The sequence below is a fragment of the Bidens hawaiensis genome, unplaced genomic scaffold (genome assembly GCF_021521415.1).
Source record: "Bidens hawaiensis isolate Kalapana, Puna unplaced genomic scaffold, B.hawaiensis_p1.1 tig00024513_1, whole genome shotgun sequence".
NCBI classification, from domain to species: Eukaryota; Viridiplantae; Streptophyta; class Magnoliopsida; order Asterales; family Asteraceae; genus Bidens; species Bidens hawaiensis.
The window spans coordinates 114,646-135,362 of record NW_027493878.1 but is presented as its reverse complement, the minus strand read 5'-3'; the positions used below and the strand labels follow the sequence as shown (position 1 = coordinate 135,362).

The 20,717-nt window shown below is 38.8% G+C and overlaps 1 pseudogene; it reads right to left on the bottom strand.

The window, feature by feature from the left end:
• Nucleotides 1-15,787: 15,787 nt before the first annotated feature.
• LOC143569514 (uncharacterized) lies at nt 15,788-18,155 on the bottom strand (annotated as a pseudogene).
• Between the last annotated feature and the right edge of the window lie 2,562 nt (nt 18,156-20,717).

Sequence of the window (20,717 nt, the reverse complement as noted above, 5' to 3'; positions counted from 1 at the left end):
GTAATTAGCACAATGGATTACTAATTTATACATGCATGTAATTAGCACATGTTCAAAACGGTTTGGGACTAGGAACCGGAACCGGTTCCTAACCGGTTCCTATATTCAAAACCCCCTTTTAAACCAGTTCCAGGCTCGAACCGGTTAGGGAACCGAACCGGTTCTCCCACCCTCAGACCCCTAACCTATCTAACCGGTTCTTACCAGTTCCTAACCCGGTTCCTGTACCGTAACCGGTTCCAACCGGTTACAGTGTAAAATTTTTTTTTTTTCGTTTTTCGTTTGCGATTTGGATTCTAAACTACGATTCGTATTTGTATAACATGAAAAATAAAAAAAACAATTAACATAAAAATAAACAATTAACTGATGAAGAAAAGACAACTACTGAAGATGTTTGCCACTGAAGACAACTACTGAAGGTTGCCACTGAAGACAACTACTGAAGGTTGCCACTGATGACAAGTTGACAACTACTGAAGGTTGCCACTGATGATAACTACTGAAGGTTGCCACTGATGACAACTACTGAAGGTTGCCACTGATCACAACTACTGAAGACTGCCACTGATGAGGAATACTCATCAGTGGGAAAGCTGCCACTGATGACAACTACTAAAGGTTGCCACTGATGAGGAATACTCATCAGTGGGAACATTCATCAGTTGCGACTTCTTCCTCGGAATTACTTGTAGAAATGCCTTCTTGTTCGTCGTGCACTCGAACATCAAGTGGTGTTTCATCTTCGAGAGTGGTTACGTGTTGAATACGATCGATTGAGTCCAAGTGATCCTTTAAGCAAATGCACATATCCACCGACTCCGAATTTAGTCTTGTTCTTCTCACCGATATTACCCTGCCACTAAGAGAAAAAGCGGATTCCGAAGCTACCGTAGAAGCTTGGACGGTTAGTAAATCACGGGCCATGGTGGCAAGAATCGGAAACTCGGTTTCCTTTACCTTCCACCAAGCCAAAACATCAAAAGTGCCATATTCCTCTTCGGATAAACCGGTAGAGTAATCATTTGCACTATACCTTCCTAGTTCGCTTGAAGGGGTGTTACCCCTTTGTTTTTTAGCCGTTACGTTGCGAACGGTGTTCATAAGGCTAATCATGGGTTCTCGTACTCTAGTAGCACTTGAACTTGATGAAGACCCCCCCGGCATAGGCATGTGTATGTTTGACCCATATTTATTTAAATAAAAGTCATACATAAATTTAAAATTCAAGTTAAAATCATTTTTTGCCTCTGTTGAAAAGTTTGGGTCAACTTCATGCATATCTAAGGCTGAAAAAATTTCGTCTATCACACATTCAACCCCCGTAACATTTAACATTGGGTTTAAAGCGGCGGCGCAAGTAAAAACCGGTGGCAATTCAAGAAAGTATTTTTTTAATTTAAACTTCATTGGTAATATGATGTTTGAAAACATTGGACTTTTATTTTCAAATTCTTTAAGATTGTTAACGATTAAAAATAACTCCGAAAGAACCAAGGGACTTGTCGGATAATACGTTCCGATAGTTTCGTAGTTGATGTTTTAAAAACTTCAAGAAAAGTCGATAAGTCATTGATAATTTTCCATTTCTCATTTGAAAAGGGGATTGCCAAATCATTCTCGGCAAGACTAGAATGAAACATTTGTAAAGTTTCTCTTTGTTTCAAAGCACTTTGAAACATTATGCAAGTGGAATTCCATCGATGAGGTACATCCCAATTAGCTCCCAAAGCTTTTCTTCCCGTATCTTTACAAAATTTTCTATATTCCATTTGTCTTTTTTTACTTTTCTTAAAAACTTCATGTATCATTAGTCTAAAATCGTTTATAACCGATGTAACCTCATCCGAAGCAAGTCCGTCTTGCACGATTAAATTAATGATATGTGCAACACACCTTGAGTGAAAAAATACACCATTGCAAATCGGCGTATATTTTAATTTTAATTTATTAACCGCCGATGTATTATTCGACGCGTTATCAAATGCCATTGAAAATATTTTATTTTCTAGTTTATAAGTTTTTATAACATAATCTAAAATTTCAAACAAATTATCTCCCGTATGTGGATACTCAAAGAGTTCGAAAGCAATGGTGCGTTTCATCATTTCCCACGATGACGGGTCTACCCAATGAGCGGTGAAACAAAGATAAGATTCGAGTAGACCATGTGGAGCCGACCAAACATCACTAGTTAAGTTTATTCCCGTATTTATATTTTCAAAATATGCAATTAGTACCTCTTTGGCCTTCTTCCACAATTTTAAACAATAACGTTTAAGAGTATGACGACTTACGTGAGTGTATTGTGGTTGAAGCGTATCTCGAATCATGGCGGTTAAGCGAGGGTTGTCGAAGTGGCTAAACGGCAAAGCTTCTTGAATCACAAACTTCGCCATACGATCTTGAACTCGATCAATTTGGTATGTAAATATTCCGCCTTCACTATCCATTTGCGTTTGTTGCGAATCGACGTTCTTTTTCAACGCCTTGCAATACGGTTTTTCGATGTGTTTCTTCAAATTTGAATTCGAAAGTGGGTTTAAATAAATCCCACAAAACTTGCACCGAGCCTTCAATGAATGGTCACTCTCACCGAACAAGCTGATATTAGTGATGAGGAAGAGGTGCACAGCATGAAGAAGACGCGAGATACTCATGCAGGAGGATCACAGCTTCGTGCACACATGCACATAGCACCTGGAGCCAAAGCTGATATGGATTTATACACACCATACAACCCACAAGCGAAAGGGCAAGTGGACGTAACCACACCATATAGGCCAGCCATCTTGGTAAAACATTCAAAATTCGCTGAGCGCATTGCGAAGGCTCCCATCCAACACAAAACCAAGATGCCAAGTGGTTTAGGCAAGTACGATGGTACAACAGATCCAGATGATTTCTTACAAGGTTTTTATAACACTGGAAACTTAGAAAGCTGGACGATGCCAACATGGTGTCACATGTTTGCTCGCTGCCTCACGGGTGCAGCGCGTGTCTGGTTCGAAAGCTTGCCGACAGGACAAATCGATGGGTTCGAAGAGCTATTGGAAAAGTTCCAGGCTCACTTTGTACAGCAGCGCAGACACACGCGCGACCCCGATGACATCATGCACTGCGTACGCAGGAATGATGAAACCATTGAAGACTACATAACTCGTTTCAATCAGGAATCTCTTGCAATTGGAGGCATCACTGAACAACTCTTGCGCGTGGCCTTTATACAAGGTGCGCGCAGTGATCAACTCCGCAGAGCTCTCGTGAGCAGAGAAGGCATGCCAACCACTTGGGCTAAGCTTATGGAAGCATCGCGAGTCTTCGCATGAAATGAAAAACAAATTGCCCAAGACAGAGCAAGAGATAAAGGGCATCAAACAGGAGCACCACGCAACAATGAAAGGAGGGGCAAACAAAACTCCGTATGGTCCAGGTTGCAAACAACCAATTATTCTCCGGCAGAAAAGCAAGCGCAACAAAGTTCACCCCAACCCCAAAAAGACATTCTTAATCGCGGAGAAGATGACAAGAAGGAAGGCGGCAGAGAGCCTAACAGACCTCTACCAAGAATATGGACTCCCCTCACCAAAACGCCTTCGCAAGTGTTAAGCACAGAGAATGTCCAGTTTAAAAACCCCAGGCCATTACTCCATAAGGGACCACCGAACAGTGGCAAATATTGTGAGTTTCACAAATCCACAGGGCACAACACCGATGCATGCCATCATTTGAAGGATGCGATCGAAAAAGATGTGAAATCAGGCAAGTTGGCTCACCTGGTAAAAAATCCAAGACCAGAGAACGAACAACCAGAGCAACAAGGGCAAGGATCGAGGAAGAAGGAAGAAGGCAAGGGCAAGGATCGAGGAAGAGAAGCGCGCAAATCCAAGGGGTTTGGCGCGAGCAACAAGTAATCTTTCCAAGAATCAGAGGAGGCCCGTCTATCAGCAGTCCTTTAGTCATCACTGCACACATCGCTCATTATGAGGTGTCAAGAGTCCTGGTGGACACCGGTAGTGAGTCAGACATCATGTATGAGCAATGTTTCAGGAAGCTGGATCCAGCAGACCAAGCAAGGCTCGAAGTTGTGAGTGCACCAATCTCGGGTGTCTCAAACGAAATTATTCACCCCCTAGGTCAGATACAATTCGAACTAACTATGGGGGATGAGAAGCACAAACGAGCTGAAATTGTCAACTTCCTGGTCTTGCCCACCACTTCATGCCATAGTATGATCTTGGGTAGAGGAACGATTGCCCAATTCAACGCCATACCGTCACCAGCGCATGGCGCGTTGGGGTTCCCAACACCAACAGGAGTAACATTTGTGTACCGAGATCATTTATGCGCAGTAATAAGTATACCTCGAGAGGGGAGAATGAAGCTTCCAGTGGCAAACAACGCGCCAGAGGAATGGATTCTCAACCCAAAATTCCCAGAACAAACAATCACAATCGGAGCTACGATATCAGATGACACAAGAGTGAGAATGAAAAGATTGCTCACAACGTATATGTCAGTCTTCGCGTGGCAACATTCTGATATGACTGGGGTTCCGCGAGACCTGGCGCAGCACTCTCTCAACACATTCAAGTCCGTGGAGCCAATTGCTCAAAAGAAAAGAGTCATGGGAGACGAGAAGACAAAGGCCATGAATGAGCAAGTAGAAGATCTACTGCGCGCGAATATCATTCGCCCAATACGATATCAAACATGGGTAGCCAATCCTGTGATGGTAAAGAAGAGCAATGGGTCATGGAGAATGTGCATTGATTTCAAGGACCTCAACAAGGCGTGTCCAAAAGATTGTTACCCCCTCCCAAACATTAACATGAAGGTGGACTCTGTGGTGCCGTTTAAGCTCAAATGTTTTCTGGATGCCTATAAGGGCTATCACCAAATTCAAATGGCACCGCAGGATGAAGACAAGACTGCTTTCAGAACTGACAAGGGTGTTTTCTGTTACACAAAAATGCCCTTTGGTTTGAAGAATGCAGGAGCCACTTACCAAAGACTCATGGATGCAATTTTCAACGAGCAGATTGGAAAAAACTTAGAAGTCTACGTGGATGATTTGGTGATTAAAAGCAGGGAGGAAAAACAAATGCTCAAAGACATCGAAGAAACCCTTCGGCGCCTAAAGGAAGTAAACATGAAGCTCAACCCGAGCAAATGCACATTCGGCGTGGAAAAAGGGATTTTTCTCGGCGTAATGGTCACCAAGGATGGTTTCAAGGTGAACCCAGAGAAGGTGGAGGCTATCCTCGGCATGCCCTCACCATCCACCATGAAGGAAGTTCAAAAGTTGAATGGTAGATTGGTATCAATTAACAGGTTCCTAGCAAACCATGCAAGCAAATCTACCCCATTCATTAACACATTGAGAAATTGCTTAAAGAAAAGCCAATTCAAGTGGACGCCTGAGGCCGAGCAAGCTTTCAGTGAGATAAAAGAATGTCTGATAAATCTGCCTGCGCTCACAGCTCCACTACCTGGTGAAACTTTAATGTTGTACCTGTCAGCAGGAGAGACCGACCATGATCGCATAGTCCTGCATTTCCCGCAATAATTAAATCTTTACCTTTACCGTCAATTTGCTTATAATATCTCACAACAACCCAGTGATGAATATAAGTTTGTTCAAGAGAAACCGGGTTTCCAGCTTCATCAACAACTTCAGCATTGAAACTTTTTATAGCGATATGGCCTTTCGGGAACTTGATATCATAGTAGGTTTTGTTTGAAACCGAACCCGGAATTTGGGTTATTTTTGGTGATAAATATACCTTTGATTTCAACCGGTTTTCGAGTTTTATATGAGCTTCAGATTGTCTAGTACATATTGCCAATGACATGATATATAATAAGAACAACACACATTGTGTACCAGGTGACATCTCCTTGGCCTTTGACTTGAATTATTCTGAAGAAAATAATCAAATAATTCATATATATTTTTTTGTCTAAACATTTAAAAAAATATGTTTGAATGTATAAATAAATCATGATTTCTTGATCAATGACCGAACCGTTTCCAACACGACACGAATTTCGTGGGTATAAGTTTGGTATAAATAGATTCCGGTCAGGTTTGAGTTGAGTCCTCTTAACTAAACAGGTTGGGTTCGGGCCAACCCATAAGGTTCGTGGGTTGACCATTAACCTATTATTTCTGATTATGCATTTTTTATAAATGTGTTTTATGTAATAAATTAAATTAGTAGGGTATTTTATGTCAAATTTAAATACTAAAAAATAGTTACATAATATTTTAAGGTTAAAATTTTATCCGTCTTATAAAAAATTTGTATTTCTTGTTTTCTTTTCTTTTTTTTAAATGTAAACTTTTAATATTATATATGTGAATATGCTGATCGTGTTTGGGTTAACGTGTCTTTTGTGATTTTCAAGTTCATGACATGTCGGGTTGGACTCGTGACCATGACCCATTTAACACTCCTAATTGAACCATTAACCGAAGCCAAACCGAAAACCTACAAAACCGAACCGAAATAAACTAAAAACTGATGACCCGAAAACCGAATCAACCGAAGCTAATCGTAACCAAACCAATACCTAACAAATTAACCGAATAACCGAACAATATATTAACCAAAAACTTACGGAGTTATTGGTTAATAGTAAAATATTAGATAAACCGATGACTCGTTTTCGGTTTAGACTAATAACTGAACCAAACCGACCCGTGCACGCACCCCCTTTGAAGTTACTATGGAATGTGGAGTATTCTCATTCTATTCTATTCTATTGCTTCCGGTTTATTTCTTTCCTTAATGTTTACCTATAATCATGCATATATTTTTGGCACTCTTGCTATAAAGAGGCATTTCTTCTTCCAGTTGTAATACACGAAAATAATCAATCAAAATATTACAACCCATAATAATTTTATTATGGTATCAGAGCGGTCTTTCTAAAGATCATCCGATCAAAACAATACCAGAAGCATGGCCGGCGACCAAGATAAGCCGACGGGTAAAACCAAAGAAGAAGGAATCGATCATGATTCCCCTTACTATCTCCATCCCGCTGACTACCCAAGACAAATGCATGTTAACGACGTGCTTACCGATGGGAATGATGCAAATTGGTCATAGGAGATGCAATATTTCCTGTTTGCCAAAAATAAGATCGGATTCGTCAATGGTTCGATCAAGAAGCCGGAAGAAGACTCATCCAAGTACATGCCATGGATAAGGTGTGATGCTATGATCAAGGGATGGCTGCATACGGCTATGGAAAAGGAGATCAGAACCAGCGTAAAATACGCCATGACGGCTCGCGAGATTTGGGCCGATCTAGAGGAGCGGTTTGGAACGGTGAGCGCTCCTAGAGCGTATGAGTTAAAGCAATCGTTAACATCCACCAAGCAAGAGGGAACCTCAGTATCGGCCTACTACACGTAACTTCGTGGAATATGGGATGAGATCCAGTCCGTCTTACCCGTCCCAAGGTGTGACTGTGATGGTTGCAAATGTGAAATAAGTAAAAAGCTTCAAGATTTAAGAGATAAAGAGAGGCTTTATGAGTTCTTTCTTGGTTTGGATGCAGAGTTCGGGACGATCAGAACACAAATTCTTGCCATGAATCCTATACCGTCTCTTGTGAATGCATACCGCCTTGTGTCTGAGGACGAAAAGCAGCGTATTATCTCGGGAACCAAGAGGCCCACCTCTGATTCGGTGGCCTTCAAGGCATATGTCCCGGGCAAACGAGACCAAAACCAATTCCAAAATCGGCCGAAACAAAAAGAAGTAAAACGGGGCAGCAGCGAACCAGTGGAACATTGCACCCATTGCGAGAGGTACGGGCACAACAAGGATGGTTGTTTCAAACTTATAGGTTATCCGGAGTAGTGGCAAGGAAAAGGTAAGCAAGACAAGCCCAAACCGTCAGCCGCATGTGTTGAAAATGAAAAGAGTCCAATTGCAGGATTAAGTGACTCTTAATACCAACAATTCGTGAAGCTTTTCGGGAATAAAGTCGGTGTAAACGAAGAAGAAAACAAACCCGAGGCCAACTTGGCAGGTAAGAATGGTAAAGAAGGTAAATGGATAATCGACTCGGGCGCGACCGAGCACATTATTTATAATGATTTTTTACTTAAAAATAAAAAAAGGTTTACGAGCCCCCCGTTATTATACCGAATGTTGAAGCCGTCTTTGTCGAAGGGAGAGGGGACTGTGCTCCCCCAAGTGGGGTGGTTATTAAAGAAGTTCTCCATGTACCAGATTTTAAGTGCAATTTGCTTTCTGTTAGTAGATTATCTAAAGAACTTCAATGTGCCATTACCTTTTTTCCTGATTTTTGTACCATGCAGGACTTATATTCGAGGAGATTGATTGGAGCGGGTGATTGCGAAGATGGTATCTACAAGATGGGGATGCTGGAAAGGAAGCAACATGCTATGATGATCACTCAAAGTACGTGGCACAAGAGATTAGGTCATCCGTCTAATTCTAAATTATGTCATTTAGACTTTCTCAAAAACACTTCTTTGGATTTTGAGGTTTTTTGTGATTCTTGTGTTAAAGCAAAATTTTCAAGGTTACCGTTTCCAACTAGTGTCACTAAGACGAATGCTTGTTTTGAATTAATACATTGTGACATATGGGGCAAGTATCGCACGCCTTCTTTTACACATGCAAGTTATTTTTTAACAATAGTTGATGATTTTAGTCGTTCTGTATGGGTTTTTCTTCTCAAACACAAGGATCAAGCAAGCACCTGTCTCATCGATTTTCACAAAATGGTTAAAGTCCAATTTGAGAAAGATATTAAAAGAATAAGGTGTTACAATGGTGGGGAATTCGTTTCAAACAAAATGCTTGATTTTTATGCTAAGAAGGGAATCGTACTAGAAACTACATGTCCACATACACCTCAACAAAATGGTGTAGTGAAACGAAAACACCGACACTTGTTGGAAACAGCTCGCGCTTTAAGATTTGAGGCAAATCTTCCCACAAGGTTCCAGGGAGAATGTGTGTTAACCGCCACACATGTCATAAATCGTTTACCCTCTGAAGTCATTGAGAATAAGACGCCCTACGAAATTTTACACAACTCGATGCCCAACTGTGATCATATGAGGGTTTTTGGTTTTCTAGCTTATTATAGGAGCGTTGAAACCAAAGGAGATAAGTTTGAGGTGAGGGGGAGACCGGGCGTTTTCCTTGGGTATCCACCCGGAACCAAAGGATATAAAATTTATGACCTTCAACATGGAAATGTAGTAATTTCTAGAGATGTCAAATTCCTAGAAAATATTTTTCCGTTCGCTAGAAACGCCGAAGAAATTTTCATTTTACCTCAAGAGTGGGAACAAGGAATTGATCTCGAAAACACAAAAACCAATCATGACAAGTCCAATGTTGAGACTAATGAGTATTTTCCTCTAGCTGAAAATCAACAAGATACCATTTCTAGTTTTTATGAGCAAAATAAGGAAGCCAGTGGGCCTGCCACACCAGGCCCAAGTCAAGAAGACCAATCTCATGAGCCTTCCAATGAAGACTTTGAGCCCACTTATAATAACCAACATGAAATGGGTTTTGAAGTTTTTGATGAAGAAAATGGGCCCACAATTGAAACTACCAGACCAACAAGACCAACAAGAACTAGGTCGAGACCCGCTCGGCTTGATGGCTTTGAAGTAAATTTTCCCCCATCTCTAGACCATACGCAATCAACAAGACTCCTCCATGGTATATCCCTTGGCACATTTTATTTCTTATGATAATTTTACTAACAAACATAAAGCTTTCTTGACGGCCATTACCATAAATAATGAGCCTAAGCACTTTCAACAAGCAGTAAGGGATGCTAGGTGGATCGAAGCTATGAAGCGTGAAATCCAAGCGCTTGAAGAAAATGATACTTGGTCCTTGGAAGAGTTACCAATAAGGAAACGAGCGATTGATTCGAAATGGGTCTACAAGATCAAGTACAAGCCAAATGGAGATGTGGAACGTTACAAGACACGTCTTGTTGCCAAAGGCTTCACACAAATTGAAGGGGTGGATTTTCACGAGACGTTCGCCCCTGTTGCAAAACTAGTAACAGTGCGAACTCTCTTGACGGTGGCCATAAAGCGTGGCTGGCATATCCACCAACTTGACGTGAATAACGCCTTTTTGCATGGCGACTTGAGTGAAGATGTTTATATAAAAATCCCGCAAGGATTTGGGAAACAAAATGACAATAGGGTTTGCAAACTCAAGAAGTCGTTGTATGGCCTCAAGCAAGCTTCAAGAAATTGGTATAAAAAAATTCACTCGTTCTTTGCTAGAAGTTGGATTCAAGCAAACTCCAGCCGATCATTCTCTCTTCATCTTCAAAGAAGACAAAAGATTTGTTGCTGCACTTATCTATGTTGATGATGTGGTTCTAGTGGGAAATGACTCGAGCAAAATACAAACCACTAAGGACTTTCTTGATAAGCGGTTTAGTATTAAAGATCCTGGAACCTTAAAGTATTTCCTTGGGATCGAGGTTGCCAAGACAAAAGAGGGCATGGTTTTGAGTCAACGCAAATACACCTTAGACATTCTTGAAGATGTTGGGATGACGTGCTGTAGGCCGAGTCCTTTCCCCATGGAACAAAATTTAAAACTTGATATGTGTGAAAAGGAGCCCCGGGTCGATGCAAATCAGTACCTAGATTGATTGGGAGGCTTCTCTATTTACAAGCTACGAGACCCGACATTGCTTATGCGGTGAACATTTTGAGCCAATTCGTTAGTGACCCTAGACGAAGTCACATGGAAGCTGCTACTCGTGTTTTGCGATATTTAAAAGGGACCTCGGGGCAAGGTATTTTTATTCCTAAAGAAGGTGGAACCGATTTATTGGCTTATTGCGATTCAGACTGGTTAGGGTGTCCGATGACTCGAAGATCCAGAAGCGATTACTTGCTTCTTCTTGGAGGAGCTCCTGTCTCTTGGAGAACAAAGAAGCAGTCTGTTGTTTCGAGATCATCAGCAGAAGCCGAATATCGTGCAATGGCTAATGCCGTCAGCGAAATCTTATGGATGAGGTGGCTTTTAAGCGAGCTTGATATAACCCCTAGTGGTCCGACTCAATTGTTTTGTGACAATCAAGCTGCTCGTCACATCGCAAATAACCCGGTCTTCCATGAACGAATTAAGCACGTTGAGATGGATTGCTATTTTGTGAGGGAAAGAGTTGACTCTACGGAGATATGCCCTATGCCGATCACCACCAAAGACCAGGTCGCCGACGTTCTTACAAAGGCTTTGGGGACCCACACCCTTCGTTTTCTGCTGTGCAAGTTGGGTGTTCGAGATCTTCACGCTCCAACTTGAGGGGGAGTATGGAATGTGGAATATTCTCATTCTATTCTATTCTATTGCTTCCGGTTTATTTCTTTCCTTAATGTTTACCTATAATCATGCATGTATTTTTGGCACTCTTGCTATAAAGAGACCTTTCTTCTTCCAGTTGTAATACACGAAAATAATCAATCAAAATATTACAACCCATAATAATTTTATTAGTTACGTACCTAGAAGCACGGCCTGATGTACGTTTTCGCGATTATTAACACTGCTACCGAGTGGTTCATAAATGAAAATATGCATTTGGCTTTGAATTATTTGTTGAAAAGAGGCGAAAATAGATAAGTAGAAAATGATTGTTTATTTATGCATGATTGCAAATAAATAGATAACGACAAGAAGACAGATAAGTGTCATAGTCACAATTCATAGCCACCTTTGAAAGTGGACTGTACATGTCACATCGTGTTCCATTACATATTCGTGTAAGTTCGATTAAAGTTAAATGAACGAACAAGACATGTTTATGTTCATACTTGCTTGGTTTAGTTCGTTTACAAGTGATGTGCTAGAAACCCATTAAAATGCACATCCAATGGGCTTTTGAAGGACAAGTGTGGGGATGTTAGTGGGTTATTAAAAAGAATCAGTCTATTTTGAGTTACACGAGCTCGAGCTGTGCTAGCTAGCTTTGAGTTCTTTTTTCTAAAGCTAGTATGAGCTTGGCTTGTGTGACTTTTTTCTATGCTTGAATTTGACTTAGGCTCTACTCATTTATTATCTATTGATTAACTTATATACACTAGCTTTTAATTATTTTTATTTATACTTTGATTATAATTTATATATGTATATATATTATTTAGTTTTATATAAATATATAGTTAGTACATTAAATAAAAAGGTATATATATATATTATAGGCTAGTTTAGGCTCTAGCTGAAGCTTGATAAATAATAATGAAGCTCATACCTAGACACGCTTATTAAACAAGCTTATTTTAAGGCTCCAGCTCGTTAAGCTCAGCTCGCTTCGAGCTTTTAATGAATCAGTCTCAGTAGCTAACGAGTCGGCTCGGCTAGTTTGCACCCATAGAATAGGATTATACTGAACCATATGTATAACCCTTCACTCAATACTAGAATCGATAAATTTATTTTTTTGGGCTAATCGGGTTAAATAATTAACTGTCTTGGCTTGAAAGTATTTAGGATGTTGCAGGACCAATGCAGTCTGAGCCCATCACATTTTACAATGGGCTAGCCCATGAAACAATAAGACTAGTTAACCTTTGAACCATCATGTTACCAACCTGAGTGACCATTCCAAAATCAAAACGTATCATGTTACAAGGTTAAATGTGTCTTCAACTTAACCTTGAAAACATTGCGCGTATCATACGCCGACCCATCTGGTTTACATGCTACATACCACATACACCAAGAAGACTAGGTTGGGCGTATGATACACCAAACGACGTATCATACACATGATGATGTTTTCTGATAGCTTGACCCGTTTCCCGTATTCTCATGATAAATACATGTTATTACATATCCATACTAGTCATTGAGATATTTAAAATTAATTCGCCCATGATAGGATAGACTGATCAAAACAATCATAAAAGAGTACCAAACAAATCATGTAATAAACCAAACTCTAGTTTGAAAAATATCAAACATAAGTTACAAAATCATAATTATTATAAGTAATCTACATGAAATACACATATACTCAACTTAAGTTAACCTTCCGAACGTTAACTTGGAATCAAAGATCTTTATTTTTTTCATAGATTTACCAACCGACAAAGTATGCGAGCAAAAGGTGCTAGAAAAATTAATATTGTCAGGATCGGATTGCAACACACACACATAGATGAACTACAAAAAAATAAAATCATAAGGATTTATATGGTTCGGTCTAAGCTGACTTACGTCCAGGGACTGCAACCATATGTTATCGATCCGTATGGAATTGGGTAAACCACTAAACGTTCATAGTGGCGGATTTAGGATTTTTTTCCAGTGGGTTTACTGTTTTTAGATGCTCTAATTTTATACGAATGGACATAAAAAAATTCGAGTCTGTTCAATCGTTTCGGGTCGGGTAGGTTCATCACATGATAAAAATTCAATCCAATAACAAAAAAACAAACATCGTCCTTAGAAATTAAAAAAATAAATATAAGGAGACAGGTTAATATATTAAAATCCGTTATATAAAAAGTCATTAATAAGTTAAAATCCAAGTTGGGGTCATGTTCTTTCGTTAAATTAACTTTAAACAAGCACGGAAAATTAATCGGATAAATAGTTGTGGTCATGTCCGTTCATTTATTTAACTTTAAACAAGCCCGAACACTTAATCTACAAATAGTTGTGGTCATGTTCACTCGTTTAAATAATGGACATATATGAACAGGCGTAAATGAACACAACAAACATAAACAAACAGAAATAAACACACTTAAATGAGCACAAACGAACAAATCAAAACTTTTAAGTAGATGACTTATCTAGATAATATTTATTTATTTTCTACTAATATGTAACGAACGTTCACGAATGGACCATGCGCTTATGTTCGTTCGTTTATTAAATAAAAGAACATAAACGAACTTTCCGCCAAACGATTCATTAAACGTTCAATTCGTTTACAGGCTTGTATATCGTTGTAGTCAGCCCTAAGAAGATCAGGTGCTTTGCTGAAACAATTTACTAGTTTTTGATCCTTATCCAACTGGTCTAGTATCAGATCAGTGGATCACACTTTAAAACACCTCATAATATGCTAACCATTACAACTACACATCCAGTTATTTTGTTAAAACATGGGACTATAGAAATAATGTATTGCAACTGCACCCTGGACTAATATCAACACGCATCAAAAACTGTTAACTTTGAATAGTAAAGTTTACCAAAACAGATAAAAGAAAGAAAATAAAAAAAAAGCGCTGAAGAGGAGATTAGAACCTGGGTCTACTCAATTCAAAGGAAAGTATTCACCACCAGACCAGAATTTCATATTCATTATGTGTTCACTCTCAAAATGTATGTAGGTTCACTTTCATAATTTATATACATTTTATATATAAATTTTGAAACTCAGTGGGTTCCCATGAACCCGTTAGAAGTACCTAGATCCGCCCCTGAACGTTCATGCTGGATATGAAGAGAAATGGATGTTTAATATCCAGACGATTGACACTCGGGGTGCAGTGGATGTAATGGGGTGTAAGGAGTGTAGATGTAAAGTTATATAATGTCATGGAGGATAAAGACGGTAGGCCTTTGAAACCTGATTATGCGAGCGGGTTGTACTGTTGCTATGATGGAACACATTGCAAAGTTATAGCTAAAGGCGAAACTATAACTTTGGAGTCTAATTACAGCAGTAAAAAGAGGCATACTGGAGTTTTGGGGTTCTTCTATATTCTTGTTGCGGAGTCTTCTTAGACACTAATTGGTCCGGCTTAAGTAAGATTTCCGCCCTTCATTCATTTGTCATGTTGTCAAGAAATGTATATGGTTTCACTGCATATCTTGTGTTCAGTCTAATGTTTGATTACATGTTATATATCTGCAACACTTTTTTTAATATTACAATGCATATTTTTAAATATAATACTTTGGTCTTTAAACATATTATCCGAAAGGTATATTAGTTTTTATCGGTTCATACTATGTCCTTTTGGTCGTTGTCGGTTCCAACTAACGAATTGACTGCTGACGGTCCCAACTTTTAACGTATTTGTTCCCAACGGTCCGCGACTAACGGAATCCTAACACCGTCAGTTGTAGGTCGCCGGAAAAACGTTTTTGTTCAAAGGTAACATTTTTTTCCCATAATACACCACCCGAACACAGCCACCACCACCAATTGACTCACCACCAACCAATCACCACCACCACTTGAGCACCGCCAACCGTTTCCGACGATGTTTCAACGGTTCCGGCGACCGAGTTGGGGCTTTTACTAGAAAAAAGGTTTTTAAAGGTTCGAACAAAGTTACAAAGATGTTTGGGACAAAAATGTTGGGTTTCCCAAAAAAATGTGAGTTTTCCGGCAAAAAACGTTTTTCCGGCGGCTTGCAACTAATGGCGTTAGGATTCTGTTAGTCACGGACTGTTGGGAACAAATACATTAAAAGTTGGAACCATCAGCAGCCAATTTGTTAGTTGGGACCGACAACGACCAAAAGGCGATAGTTAGGATTAATAAAAACCTATATACCTATCCGAAAAAGAACTGTTTGACTTTTGAGGTCAAACTTACTGCTTTTTGAGGGCATGAAATCCTACCTTGATAAAACCATAAACAACTGAATTTGTTCTTGGAAACATACATGTATACAAATTCTCACATGACATAATAAATTCATAATATTTGGCAGTTCAATACATACGCATAAACATAAAAAACGATGGGATACACTAACATACGAGGGCGATTACAATCAGAGGGCATGAAATCCACTTGAGTTGTGACTTAAAACATCTGAATTTGTAGAGAAGGAGCGCGTACCAAACACTTCCATTTCACGTTGACGCCTTTCCTTCAGCCACTTGGATTTCTTCAACCGGTCTCTTATAAGCCTAATCCCTAAGCCAAAGAAAGTGCACCCGAGACTCCCAGCACATATAGACAGTAGAGCTGCTAAAATCCAGTTCATTCTATGACCTTGGCTATCATGGGGCACTGGCATGATAACCCAAGTTGCCGCAACATATGACACAGCCATGAATGATAACGCCACCCATGTTACCTTATGAGCTACCGCCAGTATCATGTTAAGTGCCTTTCTCTTGAAAGGGATAATGCTGATTAGCACTACAACAACACAAAGGGATACAAACAATGCAACGTGATTACTGATTGCAAAGACTTTGAAAGCTTGAGTTCTGCCCATGATTGCCTTGCCCCTTAAAGGCCCTTCCTGGTACACGCCACCAGGAGGATTCACGCCGGCTGTAAACGTGACTGTTGCCATCAGAATGGCCACTACTGTAATTGTGTTCCTTGCATTTTGTAGCACCTCTCTGTGTAATTCTAAATGCTCTCTTTTTGGCATATTCTTGTCATCTTTAATTTCTTCATCTTCTTCTTGTTCTTCTTCTTGCCTGATATCTTGGCCATGGACAATATTATTTACATTGTTCTTGAGTTCTGTTCTCGGGTTTGTTTCATCTTCTGGAAGAGATCCTTCTGCATGAATTCCGGACGCCTCAATGCTCATGTCATTTGTTGCCTTGTTGGTAGTTCAGTTGAATCAAGGATGTTGCTATGAATGTGATTCCCTACCGTTTGATCATCATTCGGCACTTGTGTTTCCGTCGTGATGTACTCTGCAAACTGCAATGATTACATCAATGATATTAATTTCATAATTCTATAAATAAAGATGGATTGAATATTTGAATCTTCATCATATAGAACAACTGAACTAGAAACTCTCCTGGAGAAAACTGTCCCTTTGAGCAAGAAGTTGAATGGTGTTACCAAATTTGTCCGGCCGGGAAAAAAGGTGTGTCCCCTTAAGGACACCATATACAAATTTGAAGGCGTCGAACTTATTGTGTCTTATGGTAAGATGCAAAGCATTTTCTCTATGTTTTGATAGAACCTGGAAGGGTCTACGCATGCAAACTCCTTTAAGATCGCCACGCTCCCATTGATAGCAGCTAGGTGTAAGGGTGTGTAGCCATTTTCATCGAATTGTAAAGCTTGGTCAGGGTCCATACTTAAGAGAAGTGTTGCAATTTCCAGTTGCCCCCTTCTGCAAGCACAATGCAACGCCAAGGACCCATTTATGCGCTCCTGAGCAAGCTCCGGCACATTTTCTAGCAACCTTTTAGCAATATCTGCATTACCAACAAGAATTGATCCAATAGGCTATATCACTATAAATAAACAAACAAACAAGCGAACAAAAGTTTCAGTAAAATCTCACTCATAACAAAGCTATTTATAGGCATTGGGCCCTGTTGTATTTAAACTCATCCTACATTCAGGGCCGGCTCAACATCCTCGAGGCCTAAAACTAATTACTAAATTGTTGAGGCCTTTTTTCTTTTCTTTATGCGTATAGTGCTAGAGAGTATACAAGAATTATAGAATATAGATGATATGCATTGATAATGGATATGAAACAATCCTCATTGTCTTGTCATCTTGTGGTCCATTAGTGAGTTAATAATTCTAAAAGAGCTCAACTTTCAAAAACTTATAATACATAACTCCTATTTAAGATGAATGCCCTGTAAAACTGTAAAACTGGAGGCCTAAAGCCATGGCCTTATTTAGCTTACCCATGAGACGACCTTGCCTACATTTGTCATAAACTAAAGTAACACAATCTATCAACGTCCATACCTGTTAGGCCTTTAGATGCGGCAACTTGCAAACAAGCTGCATCGTGAACGATGTTCAACAACCAACTGGAGTTGTTGAGAAAGAACTCGACAATCTCAGAGTGCCCATAGCTGCAAGCCAGGAACAAGGGCATTTTTATTGTCAAGGTTAAGCTTGGTAGCCACCCATTGGTTCTTCTCCATTAGCAACTTCACCACCTTCTCATATCCCATTCGACACGCTTCATGGATTGGCGTCTCTGATTTATCATTCTCAGCAGCCACCATTTCTGACCTTAGTTCCAGAATAAGTGATACCATTTCAGCATTCCCGAGTCTTGAAGCTAGGTGTAACACCGTATCGTTTGCAAATCTTCGGTCAATCACTTGTTCATCTTGTTCAACCATATTGCTAAAGGCAGTTGTGTTGTTTTCTACTATTGCCTGCATAACCTCCCATTCAGTAATTGCCATGTGATTAAATAAAAAAGTGTATGTATACTTTAGAAACCTTTTTTTTATGTGTGTAAAAGTAGCAATACCAAACTCACTACTTTTACAACTAATATAAAAACTACTTTTGCAAACCTTTTATCAAATATAATACTGTTTCAAAGAGGATTTCTTGTATTTTTATATATGGACACTGGCTGCTTAATTATTAGGTGAAAACTTCTTGGTATTTAACATGTTTCTTCTTCGAATAGTATGAGACCTTACACCAAGTTTCATTATTTTTTTATTTTTATACTAATATTACATTTTTCTGGTTTTTTCTAGGAATTGTATGAGACTTTTCCATTCAATTTCATCATTTAATTTCATTTTTATAATATTATTTTCGTTTGTTTTTTCTACTAATGGTATCACAAACGGGTGGACCTACGCTTACAGTAAAGGAGTCGGCTGTGTGTGAATCTTCTCTTTTAATATTATTATTAATATAGTATAAAAATCTTAATCGGCCATGCATGTGAATATATAGTGAGAAAATTCCTGACCACTATAATAAAATTTATTGGGTTGTCAATGCAAACTTTCCATGAAGTTGAATCATTCATTTATTATGCTCTTATTGTATTATTATGGTTCTTTTTCAAGAAACTGTAGGTGGGTTTTCCACTCAATTTCGTCTTTCATTTTTGTATTTTTGTTTTCAAGAGTTTCCACGAATGGTACGAGACTTTCCACCCATTTTCATTATTTCCTTTTATTTTTGTATATTGTTATATTTTTCTGTTGGTGTATTGATTTTTATTAATCTCATTTATCATTTTTTGGTCGTTGTCGATCTCAACTAATGAATTGGCTAATGGTCCCATCTTTTAATGTATTTGTTCATAACGGTTCGCGACTAACAGAATTTTAACGATGTTACTTGCAAGTCGTCGGAAAAGCGCTTTTGGCCGGAAAGTCACATTTTTTGCTGGAAAACTCACCACCACCACCAACTAAACACCACTACTTCCGCACCACCAACCTATACCGACGATAATTCTATGGTTCCGGCGACCTCAATAATTGGGGGCTTTACTAGAAAAAGTTCCTAAAGTCCGGTCTAAGGTTACAAAGAAGTTTGGGATGAAAATGCTGAGTTTTCCTAAAAATTTGAGTTTTCCGGCAAAAACGTTTTTCAACAACGTTGGAATTCTGTAGTTGTGTACTGTTGGGAACAAATATGATAAAATGCGAGATTATTATCAGCCAATTCGTTATTTGTAACCGACAACGATCAAATAATGATAGTTGAGATTAAGAAAAACTAATATGTCTTTTCTATATAATGGTATGCAAATTGTTAACAATCCTTATGTCTAATCACGTAACCAAGAAATACACCCCAAATCTTTTATTGATGAATAACTTCATATAAGGAAGACCAACTAATATGATGATGAACGATCGTTACACACTTACACACGATCAACCTAACTAAACTGATGAGAAATTTACCAATCATTAAGATAAAACGAAGATGACTTAAAAACAAGAATGGAGATAAAATGCATTAGACGAATGAAGACTTCTGAGATTAATCCACTCCTCTTCTTTCTTTCGTATACAAAAAATATGTAACCATCCTAGAAACATTGGTCATTAAGCGTCTCCTAAGCCAGACTGCATATTACAACCTAGCTGCATTCTTCAACAACCTTTAGCCCCCATTTAAAAAGCCCGCCCGGGCATTCATTATTCTCGTCATATCATGAAACACAAACACAAAAAACAAGAGTAACCAACATATAGAATGAAATCATTATATTACATTTGTTTGATGTTGAATAGGCAACATATATTTCAACACAAATGTTGTAATTAGAAGTGTTAACACATTGAACGGCTTAAAATGGCTTGAAGAAGTCGAAAATTCACCATTGGGGTTGTATCATACGACAACCCATGTGGTTTATACGTTGAAGGTACTACATATCACGTCGAGACAACCAGGTTGGGCATATATATGATACACTAACCAGCATATCATACACAAGATGATGTTGAAATATGTGATTTCTTGCTGGTTTGATGTGTTCTGTGTATACTCATCATAGATACATGTTACTTCATATCTACTACATATCGTACCAAACATTGAGATATATGAAATTAACTCGCCTACAAGAAAAATATTAATCTTTTAACTGATATGACATGATAGGATATACTGATCAAATCAAAACAATCATAAAAGAGTACCAAACAAATTGTTGGGTCAATTGTTGTTTGGCCCATATGTAAGACCCAACTCAAAAATTAGGGTTTTATAATATTTGGTAATGTCTTTGCTAACAAGTTATGTTAGTCTATATAAACCGAGTTATGGGTAGACATTAGAGAATATAAGTTTGGTGTAACCGAGTTAGAGTTCATCAAGAGTCAAACCGAGTTAGGGTTTAAGAGTTTGTAATCAGTTTTTAGAGATATATTTTCTGATTAATATAAACGAGAGTTATTCGTTTTAGTTTGTCTTTGATTATCGATCCGGGACTTGACAAATCATGTAATAAACCAAAATCTAGTTGGGAAAATATCAAA